We start from the raw sequence: 7,418 nt of genomic DNA, 5'->3' as shown, positions 1-7,418 counted from the left end.
TGCCTTCTCTGGCAGGCGTATTGTATTGGCAGTGCCTGACACCTCTGGCAGATACCACATTCCTACCACATTCCCCTCCAGTCTCCTGTCTCTCTCCTTTCTTCTCCTTCCCTCCCTTCCTCTCTAACTCTTTCTCCCTTCCCTCCCTCTCCTCTCCCCTCTACCCCTCCCCTGCCTTCTTCTTCTCTCCTCTCTCCCATCCCCGTTCCTCTCCCCCTCTCCTCTCCTCATTCCTGCCCTCGCCCCTCTCTTTTTGTGCCCTTCTCTTCCCCACCTCTCTCTCTCCTCTCTCTCTCTCTCTCTCTCTCTCTCTCTCTCTCTCTTTCTCTCTCTCTCTCTTTCTCTGGCTAGCTTTAAATTAGGGCTTCTCCTGTTGCCTTCTAGGTTCAATTTGAATTTGCAAAAAGCCTAATCCGTTTTTAATTTCACGAGGAAAACAAAGAAAACCTTCAAAAATAGATCCACTTGACTACTAGCAAGGAAGACCAGCTCTTTTTTTTTTTTTTTTTTTTTTTGGGTGGGGGGTGTTTGGTTTTTTGAGACAGGGTTTCTCTATGTAGCCCTGGCTGTCCTGGAACTCACTCTGTAGACCAGGCTGGCCTCAAACTCAGAAATTCAAAGGGGTGCACCACCACTGCCCAGCTCTTTTAAGTTTATTTGAATGAAGAGCCATCAATAGACATCTATATGTTTCAGAACAATGGCTTCCTGAGAGGAAAGAATAGAAGAAACTTCTATCACCGGGTGGGTGGGTGGGTGGGGGAACGGGATGGCGGCAGGGGGTGGGGTGGGGGGAGCCATTGTTGGCTCCTGTTACTCCAAGCTCAGTTGTGAGAGAGAAATAAGTTCTTCATATAAGCTCACTTATGTGAGGAGAGAGAATAAGTAAGGCTCCTTTAGAGTCTCTGGTCTCATTTTTGTCCCTCTGGTCATCTATAGGGCTATTATCTGTACATATTTAAACTTTTGTAATTTGAGATATGGTTCTAATAACTGGACTGGTGTCACGTGCCTTTAATCCAAGAACTTGAGAGGTAGAGGCAGGTGGATTTCTGAGTTCGAGGACAGCCTGGTCTACAGAGTGAGTTCCAGGACAGCCAGGGCTACACAGAAAAACCCTGTCTCGAAAAACCAAAACAACAACAACAAAAACCAATAACGAACCTAACAAACAAACAAACAAACAAACAAAAAACCTTAAAAAAACAAACAAACAAAACAACCCAGACCCACTTACCCAATATTTTCATCTTTCGCCCATATTCACTTTGGCGCTGGTGGGGGTTGCGGGGGGAGAGCCAAGGTAATGTAGTGGAAAGAGACAACAATACAGCTGCTCATAAGAAAGTGGAGCATAACAATCTCCAACTTCAGGGAGAAAAATCCTGTAACCTCAACCTGCGTTTGAGTGTCAGCGATCCCCCCTCCGCAGTACTCCCCCCTCCCAACTCGGCAGTCGCCTCTGCTAGTCTTCTAGATAATTCTGAAGACAGCTGCAGTCAACAGGAACCACGGACAGGTAGGGATGAAGGGAGGAGAATTACAATGGCATGCATCAATTCAAGGAAGAACAACTTTTGTTGGAGGCTACAGCTGTAGTAGCATTGACTTTTGACAGCACCCGCAACGAATTTACACCTCATATCCGCACTATCTCGTTCCCGGTATGTTTTGACGTTATCCCAAATTGAGAAGTGTAGGAGCTCAGGCTCATTTGTACTGATTAGTGTGTGTTTTTGGTAGTTAGTAAAATCCATTCAGTTGGCTCAACCAGTTCCAGGCAGGTTCTAGCATGGGATTGTTTTTGTTTTCGATTTTGTTTTGTTCCTTATTTTATTTTATTTTTTTGGTCTCACTTATTCATGAAAAGATCCTCTGTAGTAAATACACCTTACTCACCCAAGAATCGCCGTTTAGTGTCTTTCCCTGGGAAAGAACAACAGGACTCACAGCGGAACTTTGCTGCGGGTGGCTTGTGTTCCCGCCCGGGTGGCCGGGTGAGAGGGCCGGGAGGGGGAAGCTTTCTGGCGCGGACCGCGAGCGGAGGCTGAGAGCGCCGCCGCCGGAGAAGACCGACCCTCGGCCAGAGCCAGCCTGCGGCGCCCGGGCCTGGCTGGCTGCTTCCCGCCTCAGCCGCTTCTCCGGCTCCCGCCGCCGCAGACACCGTCCAAGAGGGTGCGGCAGAACGCGAGGTCCTACGGCCCAGCCCGGTCCGGTGCGGCCCGGATCCGTGGCACGGGAGGTGAGAGCCCCTGCGGTCCCCTTACTCCCTGCCGGGGCCGCTGGGACCCGCAACAATGGGGACGCGGCCAGAGTCCCCGGCGTGCAGCAGCCTGGGGTAGCAAGCTACTCCTGGCGGCTTGGGCCTTAGGGGGAGCTGCGTCCGACCTGGGAAACTCCAGTGACTGGAGGCTTGGAGGGGGTCTTGGCATCCACCCGGGACTTCAGTGGCTTGATATTTAGGGATTTCGTTGTCAAGGAAGGCAGTCGTAATTACCGAGACTGAACTACAGTGGCTATGCGCTCCTGATGTTATAACACCGGCAAACCGTGCCGTGGTTTGAGGGAGAGGGATTGTGGTTCGAATTTTAGGGGCCCCTGTGGCTTGGTCCCTAATGGACATAGGTGTGGGTCTCTGTACTCCCTCGGGCCGTCTGAGAATTTGTTAGGCTGAGTCGGGTTTGGGGAGAAGAGGCATGGAGAGTTTAGCTTCTCTGAGGTAACTGGGGAGTAGTTCCTGGAAAGGCACGAGCTTAGTTGGGCACAAAAGAGTTGAGCCCTATAGGAGCTAGATGGATCCTTCACGGCTAAGATGTATCCGTGTTAAGAGTGGTTCTCAGGTAGGAAACTTGTCACAGGAGTAGTGAGTGTTAGCTGCCTTGGGTTAGGAAAAGGCCCATGCGAGCTGGGAAGGGAGGGAGAAGATGGCCGGCAGCTTCTGGGGTCGAAGAATTGGCTTTATGTGGGTCATGGTGGCTGTCTGGGAGTAGAACAAGAGCACTTTGCAGAGTGGGCTTCCTGCTAGAGAATGACCTCTTACTGCGGGGGAGTGTGTGACTCAGATCTGTTAGATTACTGCTCTTACTGGCGGATGTGGCTGACTGTTGGTGCCTGGACTTTGAAGCTGGAATGGGTATTTGGGGGGGCTTAATGAATTTGTTCTAGAGGAGAGGACAGTGTGGACTTTTCTTTCTTACTCCAAAGTCAGTGTGGTGGCTGTCGCCAGCAGTCATTTAAGTAACGAATTTCTTAATGGTATTTGACTTTAAAGCTTTTCTCTGTTCATTTTCCCCCTTTCCCCTCTTTTTTGAATTGTGACTCATATTTTGTTTTTAGCACTGTGGCTATTGTTTGTAATGATCCACAAACTTAAACCCCATAGTATGTTGTAATTCTTGGAGCTTTCAGTACAATTCTTCTAAGCCCAAACTAATGTAAAAGGCTTCACTAACTATATATATATATATATATATATATATATATATATATATATGTAACTATAGAGGAGGATGTGAAAAAAATCTTTATAATTTCTGCTGCTCAAAGCTCTTTAGACCCCTAAATTCATGAAGTTTCATTATCTCTTACTGCCATGAAGTGATTACATTGAATCTGCTAAATCTTTGTCGTTATCATCTCAGCATCCTTGCTCTCACAGGATTTTATCTTCACTACAAATATCTGCGTTCAGTGATTCTGTTCTAGAGGCAGTGTGTAAACTCCAGCTTGGATTCTTATGGCCACACACCAGAGCTCTGCATGCACTTCGCAGGCAGAAGTTGGTTCTTTATATATATTAAAGGGAAAGCTATATGAACAAAGCCATATCAGGATCAGTGTGCCATCTGAATTTATCTTGAGTGTATAGGATGTATTTATTACCTAGTTGCAAGCTCGTATTGTCACATGAGAAGTGAAATTAGTTTGTGTGCCTGTACTGATAGTTGTTGTTGTTGTTCTTCTTCTTCTTTTTAAAGATTTATTTAATTTATTTATATGAGTACACTGTAGCTGTCTTCAGACACACAAAAAGAGGGTATTATATTATGATGGTTGTGAGCTACCATGTGACTGCTGGGAATTGAACTCAGGACCTCTGGAAGAGCAGTCAGTGCTCTTAACCGGTGAGCCATCTCTCCAGTCCTGTACTGCTAGTTCTAATTCTAGGGTTTTTTTCTCTTAAATTTAAGAATAATTTCTTAAATTATCAATTGCCAGGCCATGGTGGTACACGTCTTTTGGCTAGCACTCTGGAGGCAGAGGCAGGTGGATCTCTGTGAATTGTTGTTGTTTTTCCGAGACAGGGTTTCTCTGTGTAGCCCTGGCTGTCCTCACTCTGTAGACCAGGCTGGCCTTGAACTCAGAAATCCACCTGCCTCTGCCTCCTAGGTGCTGGGATTAAAGGCATGCGCCACCATGCCTGGCCCATTATTATTTTAAATTTGCACATATGTGGGTATGGACATGTATGTATGTGAGGGTGTGTGTGGAGGCTAGAGGTGTTGATCTTCCAGGAGCTAGAGTTACAGGCAGTTGTGAATTGTGAAGTGGGTTCAGATCCCCTTCAAGAGCAGTACTCCTAACTGCTGAGCCATCCATCCAGCCTGTAGTTCTTTTTAAAACTCCTTTTTGAGACAGGCTTGGGATTCGCTATCTATAACAAGGTGGCCTCAAATTCACAGAAATCTACCTGCCTCTGTCTTCAAGTGCTGGGCTTAAAGGCATGTGCTGCAGTGCCCAGCTCTGCATTTGTTATTTGAGACAGGATCTCAAACTGTAGCTCATGTTGTTGTAGAAGTCAATATGTTGTCCAGACTCCAGCCTGGCCTTGAACTCCTCCTCCTCTTCAGCCTTCCATTGTTGTGGTTACAAGTTCGTACTCTGCAAGTCGTTTATGTGTAAACTGGAGATCTATTACCTTATGCCTACACTAGCTTTGAACTTGCAGCATTTCACTACTTCAGCTTCTTGAATGCTCAATTGTAGGTGTCAGCCTCTGCACCTGGACTCAGGAGCTGCTATTCTAAGTAATGATAGTAAAATGTAGCTAGGTGTTGTGTAGCAATGAGGGATGAAGGCAAGCTGTGCAGTGTGCATCTGCTGGTGCTCAGGCGGGAGGAATGGGTGAGACTGTCTTTTTCTAGTACTGGCAAGTAGGAGCACACAGAGCTCAAGGTCATTATTAGCACTTCTAGTTTTTTCCCCTGGCAATTTCTTTGGAGAAGCCAGAAGGAAACCTCTTGGCATGCTAAACTTAAAATTTAGCACTCTGTTCAAACATGGTTTTTGTAGTTTTGTTTTAACACACGTAACAATCATTTCGTTTGTGTGTGTGTGTGTGTGTAGGAGGACAGAGGGGTATCAGATCATATGGAGCTGGAGTTAGAGGCAATTGTGAGCTACCTGATGTGGGTGCTGGAAATCTGACTTGGGTCCTCTGCAAGAACAGTATGTACTCTTAACCACTGAGCCATCTCCCCAACCCTTAGACCTGCCGACCTGCCTTTGATGGGCAAAGGTTACAGGCTTTGTTAGTTATTCAGATTTGTTTGTTTTTCTGTCTGTCTTTTGGGATGGCTTCTCTGTGTAGCTCTGACTATTCCTGGGATGCCTCTGCCTCCAAGTGCTGGGACTAAAGGTGGGTGACACCACTGCCCAGCTCAGTTTTCCTGACTCAGTTTTCAAAATTCCGTTAATGTTCAAGGGGAAAAATTAAGGAATGACCAGAGTGATTTGAAATAAGTGACCCCCCAAATCCTTTAGTGGAATCATTCCTTCATTTGCGAGTGGTCTTCAATTCCAGTTAAGAGTAAATGTTTTACTAGCTTGGAAATCCTGTGATCATCTGGCATGTCTGATTCAACATATTATATATATATATTCGACTTGGCCTCTCATATCTTTTAGTTTCTCTTCTACTGTAATTACCCTGATACTTGAGGCCAAGTTATAATAAAGTTGTATGTGGTTTCGAGACTGACTGACAGACTTGTTAGAGGCCTAACTGAACTCATTGTTACCATATTCAGAAAGTAAGATTATTTGACCAGAGTTTATTGGAGAATTTGAATTTTGTGATTATGAAGTTATTTATACCATTGGTCTAATATTGTAGAAATGCTGAAATGTTTTATGTTGTCATGAACTCTGAATACCACAGAGCTTTTTTTAGAGTGTGTGGCCAACTTTAAGGCTTGAGTCAAGAATTCAGACATCTTATCTCCCTGCATATACCTCAACCTTCCCGAGGGATTGAACTCAGGCTCTCTGTGTGGAGGACAAGTGTTCTACCATTGAGCTTCATCCCCAGCCTTATTTTTGTTTTGATTTGTTATTTTCTCCCCCTACATCTGTTCCTAATGAAAGCTTTCCTTGGATGGCTATCTCTCTTTGAGTATGCATTGCAGTTTGGGGGTACTTCTAGCAATCACACTGAACTGCTCAGTTTTGGTATTTTTGCATGTTTTCTATAACTACAAAATTAAACTTCATGTGTAAAAAGTGAGGTTTCAGTTTGTCCCACCAGGTCCAGACAAGTGCTGCCAAGCTGCCCCCTATTTCACACTACACAGAGATAGGACTCGAAAAAGAGATTTAATATGTTTTAAAATTTTATGTATATGTGTGTATATTTGTATATATGTGTGTGTATTGCACTTATACCTGGTGCCCTCAGAGGCCAGAAGAGGGTCCACTGGAAGTGGAGTTACAGGTGGTTGTGAGACACCTGGTGTGGGTACTGGGAGTCAAACCTGGGTCCTCTACAGGAGCAGCAGGTGGTCTTAACCACTGATCTCTCTAGCCCAAGGACAGGGTTTTTAATTTATTCCCCTTTAAAAAATGTTTATGCATGTATGTATGCATGTATATATGTACTTACTGTGTATGTGCTTATGTGTGTGCCCACACGTGGAGGTCAGTAAAGAAGATTTAGGGAACTTGTGATTCTCTTCCCTCGGCCTTTCAGTGCTGGGATTACATGAATATCACAACACTCAGTTTTGTTTTGTTTTGTTTTTAAACTTTATATCCTAGGACCTTACCATTACTGGCACAGAAAAGCTGCTTGGCAAAGTCTGTTGAGTGAGCAATTAAATGACCTGTGCTTATGGGTGATTTGAAGTCACTTGGTGTACTAGTGATGATGAAGGTCCTGACCTCAGTCACATGTGACCTGCCCTGACACTGAAGCAAAGCCTCTGCTCTCATGTTCTAGGTTACCGAACCTTCTTACTTGCTGTGGAAACAGTGTTTATTCCATATCCTTTTTCTTTAATGCAGGGTCTTGCTGTGTAGCACAGGCTTGATTTGAGCCTGCAGTGTTCTGTCTTAGTCCTCCAAGTGTTGGGAATACTGGAATGTGCTTCCAAACCTGACTGTGTTCATGTGTTTGAGTCTGGGGACTGTTTTTTTTTTTT

The 7,418-nt window shown here is 45.2% G+C and overlaps 1 protein-coding gene across 1 annotated transcript in view; it reads left to right on the top strand.

Annotated features, from left to right (window-relative positions):
• Positions 1-2,029: 2,029 nt before the first annotated feature.
• The window catches only part of Rad54l2 (RAD54 like 2), a 107,674-nt gene continuing 102,285 nt past the window's right edge, over positions 2,030-7,418 (top strand). The window contains exon 1 of the mRNA XM_021171453.2: positions 2,030-2,242. The gene's annotated coding sequence lies outside the window, so the exon portion shown is untranslated. The remainder of the gene's footprint in view (positions 2,243-7,418) is intronic.

The sequence above is a fragment of the Mus caroli genome, chromosome 9 (genome assembly GCF_900094665.2).
Source record: "Mus caroli chromosome 9, CAROLI_EIJ_v1.1, whole genome shotgun sequence".
NCBI classification, from domain to species: Eukaryota; Metazoa; Chordata; class Mammalia; order Rodentia; family Muridae; genus Mus; species Mus caroli.
This window is presented reverse-complemented; position numbering and strand designations above follow the sequence as displayed.